We start from the raw sequence: 17,580 nt of genomic DNA, 5'->3' as shown, positions 1-17,580 counted from the left end.
AACTGTGATTATAACCTCCATACTATAAAGGAGGTAACACTAATGATCAGTTTCAAGAGACGGTGTTCTGGTTTTTGCTATTCAAAGAGACCTAGGTACAATTTAAACTCTTAACAGTTCAAAGCTTTTGACTTTGGCCAAGTTATTTAAACTTTGGTCATTAGGTTCACAATATGTAAATAGAGCTTTTTTGAGGTTGGTCCTTTATGTGCATTATCATAATATTTAGTAATATATACACACTTTATAGAGTTTTATGAAGATTAAATGTGATAATGTAGGTGAAGGTCTCAGTACAGTATCAAATATCATTTAACATTAAATAAATATTAGCTATTCTTTTAAAATTATTAGCATGATATCAGCCCCACATGGTAAATATCCAAGAATAGTAGCTTATTCTTACAGTACACAAATAATCTTTACAAAGAAATAGAAAGAGATTACATGTCATGACAAGAATGTGTTGCTTGAAAGCAAAAGGCTAAATAAAAAGATCAAGGGAGAAAACAATGAAAACAGGAGCAGAAGCTTTCACTATATTAATCACAGGCTTCAGATTGGACTAGGGGCATGTGAGAAATTAATGAGTTATCAATCAGCAGCATTAACATATAATGTATATGTTAATTCATACTCTCTTATACTAACCCCTGTTCAAAATATTATGGAATAATTGAGTGTCTGTGATAGGCAGATATTTAAAAAATATATTATAGAATTTAGTTAATTCTAGAGTTTCAGGTGTTGGATAAAGACACAAGAGAGACAGAAGATGTACAATCTAATATAATAAAAGGCTAATATGCAAATCGACTGAAGGGCGAAACAACCAGTCACTATGACATGCACTGACCACCAAGGGGCAGATGCTCAATGCTGGAGCTACACCCTAGTGATCAGTGTGTTCCCACATGGGGAGCACTGCTCACCCAGAAGCCAGGCTCATGGCTGGTGAGCACAGTGGCAATGGCAGGAGCCTCTCCTGCCTCTGTGGCAGCACTAAGGACCCCTCAGCGGATGTCAGTGGGAGCGTGCCTAAGCTGGCAGTCGGACATCCCCTGAGGGGTCCTGGACTGGGAGAGGGCGCAGGCTGGGCTGAGGGACCCTTCCACAACTGCACAAATGTTGTGCACTGGGCCTCTAGAAATGTACATTCAGGACCAACCTCAAAACATTGTATAGCTTTCCTTGTGTGTTTCAGAGCATTTTGTTCATGCCAAAGAAGTAAACAAAGCTAATCTGCTATTCCTTTTAAAATGCCTCACTCTACGGACACCTCCATTCCTATGATAATTATAAGGCCATTGCTACCTGGAGAAGGGTTACCAAAACCATATGTTAGAATCAAGCTGTACTGGAGCCTCAAATTTCCCCCAAAACAGCCTTCAGCAATAGTCAAATGGATGTAACATGCTCTCTTGACAATATTTAAACTTTCTTGTGAAAAGTAATTCTGGTCCCCAGTGAAATTCCTTGAAGAAGCTCTTTGATAAATTAGGATATCTGAGTTGGGGTTTATTTTACTGATCAACCACAAAGTTGGGTTATCCAGGCCCCACCACAGAAATATTATTTGAACAACTTAGGGAGTTGCCTAAAACACAATATATGTTGTCCACTCAACTGATAATAGATAGTTCTTCAACTTATTATGGTTATTCAGCTACCAGTAGTTGAGTAGTTGTTAGTACTAGTAACTCAAATTACAGTAGTTATTCAAGTTATAGTAGGTGATTAAAGTCTCAAAGATCCAGGGCAATGTTTAAAAATTGAGTAATCTACTCTGTTATGTGAGGAAATAATAGTGGGAAACTGTGGGACTGTGGACCAAGTGCCAAGACTCAGCATGAGGCAGAGAATAAAAGCAGCAGTTACATCATTCAAATAGAAATAAAGACTAGAAATTCAAACCAGGAGTATAAATGAAAAAGTGGACAGAAATTACAAATTTGCATTGTGAATTTACTGGATATTTAAACTTAAAATTAAAGTGGTAAATGCTACCGAAACCGGTTTGGCTCAGTGGACAGAGCGTCGGTCTGCGACTGAAAGGTCCCAGGTTTGATTCCAGTCAAGGGCATATACATTTGTAGCAGGCACACCATCAGTGGGGGGTGTGCAGGAGGCAGCTAATCCATGTTTCCCTCTCATCGATGTTTCTGGCTATCTATCTCTTTCCCTTACTCTCTGTGAAAAATCAATAAAATATGTTAAAATAAATAAATACACATAATCTTTATTTTTAAATATAACTTTTAAAATCAGCATGATGAATTAAAAATAATTTTTAAAAAGCCAGTATTTAATAAAAGCATTATATTTTGTGGTAGAAGCTAATGAAACAGAAGTGAATAAGATCAGATCCCTGAATTTTAATAAAATTGCAGCATTATAATTATATTGCACAATTATAAGTGTGAAATGCAATCTAACATTAAAACTTAAATACTGAGGGCTAGCCAGTTTGGTTCACTGGATAAAGTGTTGGCCTGTAGATTGAAGGGTTCCAGGTTCAATTCTGATCAAGGGCATATGCTCAGGTTGCAGGCTTGATCCCCAGTGGAGGCTGTGCAGGGGGAAGCTGATCAATAATTCTCTCTCATTGATGTTTCCATCTCTCTCTCTTTCTCCCTTCCTCTCTGAAATCATTAAAAGATACACTAAACACACACACACACACACACACACACACACACACACACACAAATACTGAAATACTGAAACCCTTGGTTTCACATTTTGACATTATTTTTGCATCATTATTTCAACTCAGATGCAGTTTCATTTTACTCATTTTTGTTATTCTGAAAAATAATAAGCCATAAGCTAGTCTTAGACTCCTTCACTCTGCTGATTAATAGGGGCTTCTCATAATTTCAAATGGTAAATCTCTGTGGCCTGATTCAGTGAAGCATTATCTTTCATTAAGGAGTTGGTTTGCATGCTATGAGAGAACACCCTGGTAGGAAGGGAACTCAGAGATAATTTGCCCATCTCTTTTATTGTAGAGATTAAAAAGGGATTTCAGGAAAATGCTGCCTTTTAAAAAATCTCCTTTGTTCTGATTAAAGTTTACCTTTTTTTTTTTGGTATGCAAGTAAGTTTCTCATGTCTTCTTTACATAAACAATCTCACTATTATGTAAGGCCAGCTAACTGGCATTGAACTTCAATCAGACATAATTACCATGTTGGGGAAAGAAAAAAAACAACATGTGTGGATTTTATGTTTGTTTATTTGTTTGTTTGTTTAAAATTTCACACATAGCCTTGATGTTCATAAATTACACCTATAAGTTACAGTTATCTTAAACAAGTTCTCAACTATCTGCCAGTAATCCCTGTCATGTCTTATTTTTCTTTTTCTTTTTTTTAAATTCTATATTATTTAAGTGTGATAGACTGGAGAGATTCCTGGAGTAGTCACTTTAGTGATATTTCTAAAAGTGAAGAGATATTTTTGTACATTTTATTTTCTGATCAGTAAAATCATCCAAATTGTGGAACTAAAAAAAAAATAGTAATAAAGTAATAGCATAAATAACAGTGATCTATTGTGTCACCATTCCAGAGGTTGGCTATCTTGAGACATTTCTATTTTGTTTTAATCTGATAATTTTTATAAGCATACATCCATACATATTCTATTCAATTTGCAAGCCAGGCTATTATCTTAAAATATACTTTATCAGATTTTTAAAAATTGTAATTCATCAAAGATAGGCCTGCAAGGTCATTGTTAACGATTTCTCCCTCTGTTTCTGCCATTAGGTCTGGGCTCAACTCAGGAAGAAGAGGAATATGACTTAAAAGAAGTAAAGGGAAAGTTCCCTCATTTTCATCGTAAAAGAAATTGTAGAAAGAAGGAATGTTTTGCTGAAAAAATTAACAATATTAGGAAAATTTCCCTGACTACCTACCTAAACCACTGTCAGGAAGTGATTTCTGGGTATTTCATAAGTAACCAAAAGTAAAGTGTGATCAAGAAGAGAGAAACTGAAATTTCTCTTTCTCAAGTTGATTTTATTTCCTGTATGAACCAGAAGTAAATTGAGAGCCAGATGACTCCTCTTGGCATTGTCATAATGTGGTGAAATCCTGTCAAACAGGCAGTTAGCAGGTCAAGAGTGCTGAGGGCAAGGTGAGTCCTTAGTAGGAAGCTGGCTGAGAGGGTTCCATACCCACCACTAAAGAACAGAATGCAATTCGGCAAGATGTCTCTTGAGCAAACATTTATTACCCTGGACACCAGCAGGTACTTTTACACCTAAAGACCAACACAAAGTCCCTTTATCCTCAGATTTACAAAGACACAAAAACCTCACCCTATCATTCAGATGGTTGATAGTGGTTTTAGAGGTGAAGAAGTTCTTGGAGAAAGTGAAAGGTTTTTTTGCCAAAATAAACAGACCACTAAGTGATACTTAAATAATTGAATTGTTTTTGACAGAAGTATTTGAGTAGTCGCTTCTCTTTCCCTCTGCCACACACACACACACTGTTCCAAGGTAGGGACTCAGGAGAAATATTCACAGAATGGTATGGCAAAAATAAAGCAGTTCCTTTTTCTCTGAACATCCACACTGGGAAATGAGTTAAAATTCACAAATTTTCTTCATATGTATTTGCTTTACTTAAATTTGTTAGAGCATTTCCTGTTAGTGATGCAAGCAGGGACTTAATGCTATCTGCCTATCTAGACTTGAACTGCTCCAAAAAGCCATCAGGCAAAAGCATGCCATTGTGCCGAATATAATAAAGAGACACCATGAGAATGGCTCCCCTCTACTTTTTACCAACGTGAGGAACACATTAAAGGAACAATCTGATTGGATGAGAAGACTAGAATAGTGGTTTTATATGTGTTTTATATGAAAGGTAGGGAAGCACAGAGGATTGTCATTGCTTACATTATATTTATTTTTAGTTGAAACCTAAATCCTTTTGTCATATATATATTAGTTATAATACAGAAGATATGCTCAAAGCAAAGATCTCTATCACTGAAAATGTAATATATTTTTCAATGATCCATCTTCTCTTTTTTTCAAAAGAATTCACTGAAGTTATGTATGCAGGATTCCATGTTTTTGAATATAGCCCATCTTCTAATCATTTGGTTAACTGTAATTAGTTGCTGCTGTAGATTGCTACCCCAGGATTCACTCCTCTCTTCACAATAAGATTAAGAGAAGTGTCAGTCGCTAAATAACATAAGACCTAATTGAAACTTTTTTGTTGTTGTTAATCCTCACTCGAGGATATTTTTCCATTGATTTTTTATACAGAGTGGAAAGGAGGAGAAGAGACAGAGAGAAACACTGATGTGAGAGAGACCCTGACCAGGGTCAGGGATAAAGCCCACAGTCAGTATATGCCCTTGACCCAAATGGAACCCAGGGCCTGTCAGTCCACAGGCCCACACTCTAACCACTGAGGCAAACTGACTAGGGCCCTAATAGAGACTTTATAATCTAAGTCCTAAAAGAATGTAAAAGGGGAAATCTTGAAAGAAAGAATGGATAATTTTTTAAAATATTTTATGTAAAAAATATTTCATTACTTTGATTATTTGAGTGGTTCTGTGACTTAACAGATCTTCTGTATTATATATATATATATATGAATGTTCAGAGATGGATATTTTTCTATAACTCTAAATCTGAATTTAGAAAATGGAGAGCCATAGGTAAAATAGTGTTATTCTTAGGCACAGAAAGAAACAGTGGAAAATTTAACATGTCACCTGGAATGTTTATTCTGGAAATTTTGTCTTTGACTTTAGTTTGGGTCATCTACAGACTTGAATGCTAATGACAAGCAACTAAAATCTATATATATAAAAGGCTAAGCAACCAGCTGACTGGCTGGTAGGTATGATGCGCACCAACCACCAGGGGGCAGACACTCAAAGCAGGAGCTGCTGAGCTACAGCAACTTTGCATCTGACTTGGCCCTCACAGCCCCAGCTTCATAGGAAAGGTCTTCTGGAAGGTTATCTGGACAATCGTTTTGCTATTTGGCCATCTGGTCTAATTAGCATATTATGGTTTTATGATCCTATCTAATAAAGGATGGCAGTGCCCATAGCCACAAGGGGGCGGTGCCCAGTCCTTTCAGCACTGCCAAAGTCCCAAGTTCTTTCAGCCTCAGCGGAGAGGGGGGGGAGGCAGCTGGAGGCGCAGGCAAGCCTTGGATGTTGGATGCCCAACCACCTAGGATCAGCCCAAAGTTTGCCTGCACCTTGGATGGTGGCTGCCCAGCCTCCCAGGGCCGCCTGAGATTCAGGTAATCAGGGCTGGCCGAGGCTTGTGCTGCTGGCAGTGGCAGCAGCAGAAGTGTGATGGGGGTGTCATCTTCCCCTGATGGCCAGGTTACCTCCTGCCCCTGAGGGCTTCCAGACTGTAAGAGGGAGCAGGCTGGGCTGAGGGACCCCCCACCCCCCAGTGCATAATGCACTGGGTATCTCTTTCTCTCTCCCTCTCTCTCCCTCTCTCTCTCTCTCTCTCTCTCTCTCTATATATATATATATATATATATATATATATATAGATATAGATATAGATATAGATATAGATATAGATATAGATATAGATATAGATATAGATATAGATATAGATATAGATATAGATATAGATAGATATAGATATAGATATAGATATAGATATAGATATAGATATAGATATAGATATAGAGAGAGAGGGAGGGAGAGAGAGAGAAAGAGAGAGAGAGAGAGAGAGAGAGAGAGAGAGAGAGAGAGAGAGAGAGAGAGAGAGAGAGAGAGAGAAAGAGAGAGAGAGCCTAAGCAACTGAACTACTGTTTAACTGTTCTACCATTCGACTGGTAGCTATGATGTGCACTGACCACCACAGGGCAGACACTCTATGCACAGGCATGGAAACATGGAACAGACTGGTGAATCTCAGAGAAAATGGGGGGAGGGGAAGATAGGAAGAGATTAACCAAAGTTCTTATATGCATAGTAGAGACCCAATGCATGGATTGGTGCACCAGTGGGGTCCCTCTGCCTGGCTGTAGAGATCAAGCCAAATCTACGCACCAGGCCTCCGACATCCCCCGAGGGGTCCTGGCTGTGAGAGGGCACAGGCCAGGCCAAGAGACTCCACAGGTTCACGGATCAGTGCACCAGGCCTGTAGTTAATAATAAATAGCATTTTTCATGTATAGTTGATACTATTTTCTTCTATTTTAAACCAGGAGGCTTACCATGGTTAATTAACTCTCCCTAAGTTATACAGTTTATAAATGTTAAAGTTTATAAAATGTGTCTATTAATTTGTTTTAAAATAACAAAAACTCATTACATATTAATGAAAAACATTTATAAGCACACAAATTATACTTTCTATAACAAAAATATTGAGAAGCTTGACATTTTACCCTTTTGTAAATCTCTTTTTTGGCTCAGTAGAAGGCAGCTGGACAAATCTTTGGCATTAAATCAGGTAGCCTCTGGAAAATCTACTGTATAATCATGTGAGAATAAAAGTTAAAAACACTCTATGAATAATGATTATTAAGAAATTAGTCTTGACCTCACACTAGCCCTGCAAGAATCTCAGAGATGCCCAGATTTTGATGAGAAGATCTTTATAGCCCTGGATTAGAAGATATCTATGGCTTTTTCAATTCTGTGATCCTAAATCTTAACTGATAATTTATATCTCAGAAACCATGTTTTTGCTTTGAATTATGATCATAATATTTTATTTTATTTTTAATAGAAGACATCTTAAGTCAACAATGTGTCCAGCGTTGAAGGAGAGAGCCTGAAAGGAAGACAGGAGAATTCAGAAAACTATGGTAATAAGACATACACAATAGCAGTAACAGGAGTACAGAGTAGAATAGATTCAAAACAAAGTCTAAATAGAATCAGACCCATAGTTGAAGCTGCACTGAATACAGATGGCATAAATGCATGATTGGATATTGATTAGTTCAAAGTCACCAACAGGAGTCTGACAGATGATTAAATATTTGCCAATGTCCATCCAGTCTATGACATTCAGCTAAATGAGGATCACAGATATTTGCCACTGTCTTGCTGTTAGAACAGTGCCCAGTTTTCTTAGAAGATATGCTGAAATAATTGGAAATTGAGGGAAAGCAAAGGCACTAAAAATGATACACCTGCCAAATACATCTCACCCAAGTGAGATAATGTGTTAGTATAAATGTCCTTGAGCAGGGTACAGAAGTTTCTATCTACTGCGAGCTAGAGGTATGTAGCTTACTGTCTGTAGGCATTCATTTAGTAATTTTTTTCATTTAGTAGTTATAAATGAAAGATATAGACAGAATTATGTCTCATATTTTTTAAAAGTCCAATAAAGTATGTAACAAACAGAGAAAGAAGACATTTAAGAAACATCTGATTAGTGTTACCAATTTTAAATAACAAAACATAGGGTGTCCCAAAAATGTATGCACGCTTTGAATAATTATTAAGTCAATGTTTATTAAAATACAGATCACTTTTTAAATTTAAAAGAATCAACAGAAATATATATATTATTTGTTAATACCTGTTTTCAAATTGATGGCCATTCTGTCCAAGCGCTGCTGATAATGCAAAGCAATGGAATTGCAAATATCAAGAATAATTTTTTTTGTATTTGTGTGCCCTCAGTTTGTCAACTGTTAATGTCAACTATATCTTTCATGTATCCCCATAGAAAAGTCCAGTGGATAAATATACTTTGTTCAAAGCTTAGTCTGGCTTCACCCATTCTTTCAAATCAATTAAAACTGAAAAGGAGTTATCAGCTATTAGCATGGGTATATATTTTTGGGGGACACTATGAATAAGTTTATAAACTTTGAATAATTATAAAGGCAGTGTTTGTACTTCAACTGAATTTTCAAACTTCCAGTAGCATTTTAGGATGAATTTCTTTTTTTTCAAAGCTTAGTCTTGCTGAAAAAAATATATAAATTGAGCCATTAGCTATTAAAGTGTTTATATATGTTTTGGGACACCTTGTTTATATTTGATATCCTCATTTTATATGGAGAGGCTCTGGTTATTTTATCATTGTTTTTGATTTAGCTTTAAAATATTTTCAAAATATATATATTGAAGAACATTTTAACTACTGTTAAAACAGTTTTATTTTCTTTTAAGAATTGAGAGTGACTACTTTAGAAATACTATATATCACTGGGAATTAGGAAAGTATAAAATGAGACCTATGTCCTCAGTAAGAAAAGTGATGTAAATATGTGACAAAGACTCAAAACCAATCCCGGTAGTCAGACAGCAAACACACATCAGCAAAAGAAGACTAAGCAGATTCTATGAGGAACTGATAAATCAAATAGAGAGGAGATCACTAAAGAACTTGCATTTCCTGTGGCCTTGAGCAAGGAAAACGGTTGGGGAACATGGTGGTGTTTCTAGGAAATGTTTCTGAAAAGGAAAGGAAATGAACTGAAGCAGAAGCAATAATCTATATTATAAATTGATCATAAATTTTCTCAGATAAAAGAAAATGCAGGCCCAAATAATTACTACAGTCTAAGAAAAAGAGAAAAAGGGGATATAAACTATGTGTAGCCTCACAAATGTTGATTTATAAAGATACATAAATCCAAGTCATTCATATACAAAAATAAATAAAAGGCTAGTGTCAGATCCCTTTCCCACAGAAAACAATGAAGTAATGTGGTATGATTTTTAAAATAATGTTGAAAATCAGAAATGTTATGCCACTTCAAATAATTTTCCTTTCATGCAAAATAATTAAAAGATATCCTTAGGAGTGTATGGTCTCAGAAACAATGGCATTAATCAATCTGTTAAATTAAAAATAAAAATGCATTGAATCTAACTCTAAAATATCAGGAAATATCAGGAGGTAGAAAATAATTTATAATTTTAAAATAAAACATGTCATTTTAAGGGATTTACAGAACTCTGTATTCTATTTGAACACTAAAGTAAAAAATCAATTCTAAACTGTGAAGCTGTATTTTTTCTTCCTCTTCCTACAACAGGAAATAGCTCTTGAGCATACATCCTTTATCAAGAGTGCAGATGGAATATTTTTCTTGATTTGATAGATGCTTAAAACATGAAACCATGCATTTTTCTTCAAGCACTTGCTAATGATATCTAAAATATACAGTTGAGTTACTAGGCTCAGTGAATTATCAAAACCAAAGTTTTGTTTTGTTCTGTTTGCCTCTCTCAAAGTTATTAGTTTATTTAGAGCAACAAAAAAGTCATTTTAATAGCCAACAAACAATACCATTTTATAATTAAAATGCATAATGGATTACTTGATCCATTGTGTTACTTTGATTTTAATTGAAAAATATTAATATATACTTAAGATGTAAAATTGTCACTTGGTCTCCTTTTCATATCCTCTTAAATCTCAGATCAATGCTATTACATATATATATATATATATATATATATATATATATATATATATATTTAATATATAAATACACATGTATATACAAAAGTAGTATATTCAAAGTGTGCCATAAATACTGAGTTGTTACTTAAATTCTAAGACAAATTTAGTGAAAATTTGGTTTCCTACATAGAAATGAAGATGGAAAGGTCAATATTATATATATTTATACATTATATATAAATATATATAAAATCATAACTAAATAAGATGAGAAAACTTCAGCTAAAATATTAAGTGTTTTCTCAAGATGTTAGCATTGTGGGCATTTTTATTTTTATTTGTAAAATTTTATGCCTTCCCATATTTGTCAAATTTCTATAATGAACATTCATTTTTGGAATACAATAAATGCACTAATCAATATAGTATGTGTTATCAGGTAAATCTACATTTTGCCATGACTGGGCCTAGCTAGCGTTTCGGAACATGCACTTCACGAATACTTGCTTGGGTCGTAGTATACATCTTTCTTCTCATTTAATCTGCTGTCTCCAAAAAAAAAAAAAAAAAAGCAAAACTGGGCTGCCCCTGGCATTGATAAGACCTGGGACATGAGAACAACTGCAGGCCCATATATCATATATCTTAATATTTAATACTATAAGTTAAACCATCAAACTGTAAATAACATGTTCTATCCTCTTACTTTAGCAAATTTATCTTCCTAATGAAACAATGAGGAAAAAAAAAAGATCTCAAGCTATCATTTTCAAAGATTGAGTCAGCATTATAACAAAGATAAATAAATGAAGCATCATTGCACATGTTTGGATGCTGTTTATTAGATACATGCAGAAGTACATATGCATACTCTTTCTTTCTCATATATATTAATATTTGTGTGTGTGTGTATATATATATATGTTTAATTAATGATTATATTTTTATTACATAAAACATATTTTTCCTACTTTATTTCAGCAAAGTTAATAATCATGGTGACAATAATAATAAAAATTTTACATAATGGTCAATAAAAATCATGTAATTATTCCAAAGTATTGAAAATTTAAAACATTTTAATCAAATGTGTAATTCAAACTAAACATAAAAATTAAATTATTTTCATATATACTTATTATTCTAAAATATTCAAAATAGTTTAATAAAATAAAAATAAATATGTACATGATCATTAATGGATACAAAAATTAAAAATATATAAGGATGAATTTAATTTTATAAAATTTTTTTAAATTAATTTTATAAAAGTAGAGCTATTCTCAAGTTTATCATCAGTGTCCACCTCCTCACCCATGTAAAGAATAAATATCATATGTTTTATGCATATTACATCTAGACCTATATTTATTTAAGATTAAGAGCATATGAATTATTAAATATTTAAAAATTTGCTCAGGCAGGATGTGCAACAGTTGTAAAACATGTGCTTATTTTTGAGTACCTTAAGAATCACAAATTTAGGAACAAAGATTTAAGAAAATGAACATTTGGAAATCAAGGAAAATAAAGTTCTTTCATTATGTATCTAAAGCATTCATGTGAAATAAAAGAAAGGATTTATAAATTAACTTGTTTTTTTACTTTATTTTCTTATATTTTTATTTATTTATTTACTTACTTACTTATTTTTTGTTAATCCTTATCCGAGAATATTTTTCTATTGACCTTTAGAGAAAATGGAAGGAGAGGGAAAGACAGAGAGAAACATCAATATGAAAGAGACACATCAATTGATTGCCTCCTGCATGTACCCAGACCAAGGCCAGTGAATCTGTTACCAAGGTACATGCTCTTGACCGGAACTGAACCTGGGACCTTCAGTCAGCAGCCTAACGCTCTACTCACTGAGCCAAACTGGCTAGGGCTGTCTTTCCTTTTAAGTGCTTCTACTATTCAAATTTTCTTTGCATTCCAAAGCAGCATGTCAGTCTTTGAGATTGGCAAATAGTATAGGCCACAAATCTTCAAAACATTCGATACATTCACCTTTTGCATCAAGAACAAGTGCTGAGATAAGTAATGAAGCTTTTCCTGGGATCTAAACTGTCAGTCATGAGAGCAAAAGTTTAAGATTATGGGTTGTGCTGAGCAGAAGTGTCCATGTGATCTTTAGTAACACTTTTATTTATATTTATTCCAAGGTTGTCTTAACTTTGGAGCTCTTTGGCATGACCCCAATACCGGTGGTAACTCTGTCCTATCCACCTTGCCACACAGTTATTAACAGAGCATCGTGTAGAATATTAAGTGCTTAATAACTATAAGATTTATCGAATTAACTTGAAATATAATAATCAAGAAATTGACAAGATGTACATGGGAGAGGGTCTTAAACATGTATTATGATAGTTTTTTAAATCCATCATATGAATGTGTAAACTGACATACAGAGGGTAATTAAGTATTTCAGATTATGAAAGCAGCAAAAGTAAAGGAATGCATAGTCGGGACTGCCTGCAATATTCCATAAATATTCCCTCCCTGTTTTACAGTATTGGCTATACACCTAAAAGTTTCTAGCTTAAAAAAGAATAAAATAAATTATTAAAAATAATACCAATATAAATAATAAAATAAATATTGATAGCCCTTTTCAAAAGTAAGTCCAACTTCTATTTCTAAAAGGAAATCTGTTTCCACTATATACGCTATTCAAAGAATGCCTCATGAATCAAAAAAAAAAAATGTCTTTTTTTGTGCCAGAAATGTCTTAAATTTTATAAGCGTGGAATATTGCTTAACATAATTGTGCTCCTAAGAGACATTAGGAAGTGGAGCTTAATAGTTATTGATTAAGGAAAAAAGTATTTTTTACTGTCAATTTGTTGAAGCAAGTATCAGGCAATGCCACACCACTATAGCTCAAAATATCTGTTTTTAGAATAAAATAAGAAACACTCTGTAAAGTATTTGTGTGTCTCAAGATGACTTCACTAAAACCAGTACAGGGTTTCAATAAGGCAGTTGAATCCTTCAGAGACACTTCTAAATATAATTCTTGACCTATGAGGTATTTTATATTCTCTTATAAGGAAAATTGTGCAGAAATAAAATATGAAAGGATTTCTTTCTTAGTCACCAAAGACATGTAGTGGAGCTGAGTCTGTTTCAGCCTGCAGCAACAAAATGTATTAATGGAAATGCTACAACTCAGGATGCTCCATATTGCTGAAGTTGACAAAAATAGACTAAGGGCAAAAAACAAACAAACAGGCTAGCCAAGTTTAAATGTTACTAGCTCATTGTGAACCTTGAAAATTAAAGTTATTAAGTCTGTATTTTGATAGTATATTATTTTAAATGTATATTTATGTTATATAGCTCAACATTTTTCTGTTTTATGTCCCTACTTAAGTGGTTCAAAAAACTATTTTCCTTAGGAATAATTTTTATTTCAAACATTTTTAGTGCAATATGGCAAAATATCATTTTTTTCCTGCTGTGTGTACTTACCTCAAATTTCAGTTAAATGACTTGTAAAATTCTATTCTGTCAGTTTTTCTCAATAACTAGAGCATCATTTTGTTTTCCTAAAAATTCAGAAACTGATAGTAATTTAACATTTAGAAGCAAAAATGTTTTAGCTAATTTATATTTGACTTATGGGCTGCTCTGAAAGATAGAGCTTTTCTGCTATAATGCTTATTTGCTATGAATGATTAGTCAAATACTACTGGCAAACTGGAATGATGTCAATATGATGTGGAAATTGCATTGGTTCATGCATGATATTGATTATTTTGTCTAACTTCCAGACTAATGCTGAAAACTTCTCTATAATATTTTGGTTAGATTGTCCTCTAGTAACTGAAAATTTCTGTTGAAGAAACACACTCACAGCTTCACAATGCAGCCTTAAATTAGTACTATAACTTTTTATGGTTTCTAAAGTACAACTTTTTAAAATATATTTAAACCTTACTTTTAATTTTTACTTTCTCTTATGCTAGTCATTTTCTCTGACTTAGCTTTTTAAAATAAATTTAAAATAGTTTTTCACTAGCTAAAATAACACTTGATGAGGTGACTAAGAATTTGGTCTAATAGTCTGGCTGGTGTGTCTCAGTGGTTAGCATTGACCTATGAACCAGGATATCATGGTTTGACTCCCAGTCAGGGCACATGCCCATGTTGTAGGCTCTATCCCCAGCCTGGGGTGTACAGGAAGCAGTCTATCAATGATTCTCTCTCATCTTTGATGTTTCTCTCTCTCTTTCCCTCTCCCTTCCTCTCTAAAGACAATAAAAATATTTTAAAAAATAAAAATAATTAGGAGAAAAACCATTTCAGAAATAGAAATGAAACTAGTACTTTTATATTTCCTTTTAAGAGAAGTAGAGAATGAAAAGAAGGAAATTATTTTGATTAAAAAGAAGAGACTAAATGAATTCAAAGTACTTAAAAGATATTGAGAGACACGAGCTAATAAAATCAAAGCAATTAAATGTAATAAACATTAAAAACTAAAAATTAAGAAACTTTTTCTAAAATAAAAAGACTTAAAACAATGCATTGAAATGATGAACTATGTACCTGGAAAAATTGACCTTGAAGAGCTAAAACACAACACAGGGGTAAAACAATTGGACTTTCAAAACAAGAGACCTTTTTTCCATATAAGCACAAATAAAAATAAAAAAATAAATAATGACTTAAAAAGAAAAATATATCAAATTACTATAAGATTACTTAATTTTAACATGTCAGAAAGCAATAAAATGATATGTTTATCAAACTCCAGGAAAGAAAATGTGAGCCAAGTATTTTATTTGCAAATAACTTTCAAGTTAATAGTTACAAACTATTATGAACAATGAATATTGTTGTTTATTTTTTCTTTTGTGCTCAATTTCTCCATCCCCCAGTACATCTCAATGTTCCCTGCAATGCATAGCATAAGTACTAATCATACCTAAAATTAAATGATAGTTATAGGGCAGTTAAATAGTTCACCATATCTATGTAATCTGAAAATATACAACTATCAAAAATGGAATAGGAGAGCTAAATGAAAAATGAAGAAACTCACAGAATGTCTTACTAGTATTAAAGTAAAATAATACTTTAAATTAGAAGTTGTGGAGATTCAGTATTCTATTCTTTTTGCTTTCACATATGTTCAAAATTATTTGTAATAATAGTGTTGTTAAAAGAGATAACTTTGAAGTTTACAGTTTAGATTGCCTGCAATGAGCAAAAAAACAAACCAAAAACAGAAAATGAAGTACAGCAATAATGAGGAGAATTAAAAGGGAGAATGGATATATTATTAGATAGAATTGTCAGGAATTTGTGATCAGTAATAAGAATGTATTATTTGTCATCAAATATCATTTTAATTTGTGATTAAAAATAATAGAGATGTCAAAGATGACTCCAAGGTCTAGCTGAGATGATCTGGTAGATTGTAGATATCATCATTGAGATATGAGACATATTAGGAAGACTATGATGCAATTAACTTAGATGGAAGTACAGAAGAATAAATTTGTACAAAGATGATAATATATACCTGGAAAGATTAAATTTACCAAAACAGCAATCCTATATAATAAAAGCTTAATATGCTAAGTTCAGTCATATGGTTGTCCAGTCAACCAATCAAAGCCTAATATGCTAATGATATGCTAAGGCCACTCAACTGCTCACTATGACATGCACTGACCACCAGGGGGCAGACTGTCAACCAGTGGACCAGTCACTATGACATGCACTGACCACCAGGGTGCAGACACCCTACAAGTAGGTTAGCATGCTGTGGGGTCCGGCTGATGGGGACTGAGTAAGACAGGCCGAACATACCCTGGAGCCTTCTGGCAGTCCTTCCGGAGCTGGTCAACCTCCTGCATCCCTCCCTGGCCCTGATTGGGTAACAGTGAAGTCCCTTGGCCTGGTCTGCACCCTCCCTCAATCCTGGACCCCTTGGAGAATGTTAGAGAGCTGTTTACAGCCCGATCCCGCAGGCCAGGCCAAAGGACCCCACTGGTGTACGAATGTGTGCACCAGGCCTCTAGTATTGTCTAGAAGAAATTAAAGAGATTTATGAGTTAAGATCTGTTGAATTTTGGTGTACAATTACTCAACCTTAGTTCATAAAAATGTAAACTGTAGGGAAACATGGAAACCATCTGATTTAGCAGATTAACTTTTTTTCTACGAGGCAACTGGATACCTGATATGTATTAGACATAATTCCTATTTCTGGAGAAATAACAAATAATAACAGAAGAAGAAGTAAAAAGAAGAGGAGGAAGAAGAATGTATTACTTGTCCTCAAATATCTTGTATTCTACTGAAAAGAGGCTGCTAAAAAGCAGATAATGAGATTAGGTAGCATGCTATTATCAGAAAGTGATAATTTAGGTAATGAGTCACCAGGAAGTGACTGGGAATTTTTGCAGCATAAGGGAAAAAAAGGAGAATAGTGGCATAAGGTAACATAAAATAAGTAGCTATGATAGCATTTTAAATTCTAAGCCTAAATAAATAGTAAAATCTATCAAACTTCAGAAATAACTCTTTCTCATTTACTTTGGTTATGAAAAGCTTCACTTTGTTAATTAATCTCTCCTGCTGTATTCTCTATTCTTACTTAAAAAAAAAAAAATATATATATATATATATATATATATATAGTTTAAAGCAAATTTAAATGTGCATATTCTTTATCCCAGAAAGGAATCTATCTCACAGAAATACTATTATTCATAGGATTTCTGGTGAGAATGAAAAACTGAAAACCACTCAATGTCCATCAATAATGAATGGTTAAAATATATATATATATATATATATATATATATATATATATATATATATGGTATGTTTGTCTTAGAGAGCACTTCAGATTTAAAAAGTAAGATCTCATCTGTATAAAATCAAAACCACAAAATACATTTTATTACAAATTTTTGGGATATTAACATTCCCTGGGAGGATTCATCTGTGAAATATAGGGTACCTTATTTCTTCTTTTTTTAATTCAAATTATGTCTTCCCTGAGTCCATGCAGAAAAAGAATTGAAAAGGAAACAAACAAAAAAGACAAACAAAAATAGGAGAAATATATAAAAGCGGATTTACACATATTATTTTATAATACTTTATGTATACATTTATTTATTTTAATATGTTTTTATTGATTTTAAAGACAGAGGAAGGG

Source organism: Pipistrellus kuhlii, unplaced genomic scaffold (assembly GCF_014108245.1).
Source record: "Pipistrellus kuhlii isolate mPipKuh1 unplaced genomic scaffold, mPipKuh1.p scaffold_m20_p_2, whole genome shotgun sequence".
Classification (NCBI taxonomy): domain Eukaryota; kingdom Metazoa; phylum Chordata; class Mammalia; order Chiroptera; family Vespertilionidae; genus Pipistrellus; species Pipistrellus kuhlii.
The sequence above is the reverse complement of the archived record's forward strand: the minus strand, read 5'-3'. Positions refer to the sequence as shown.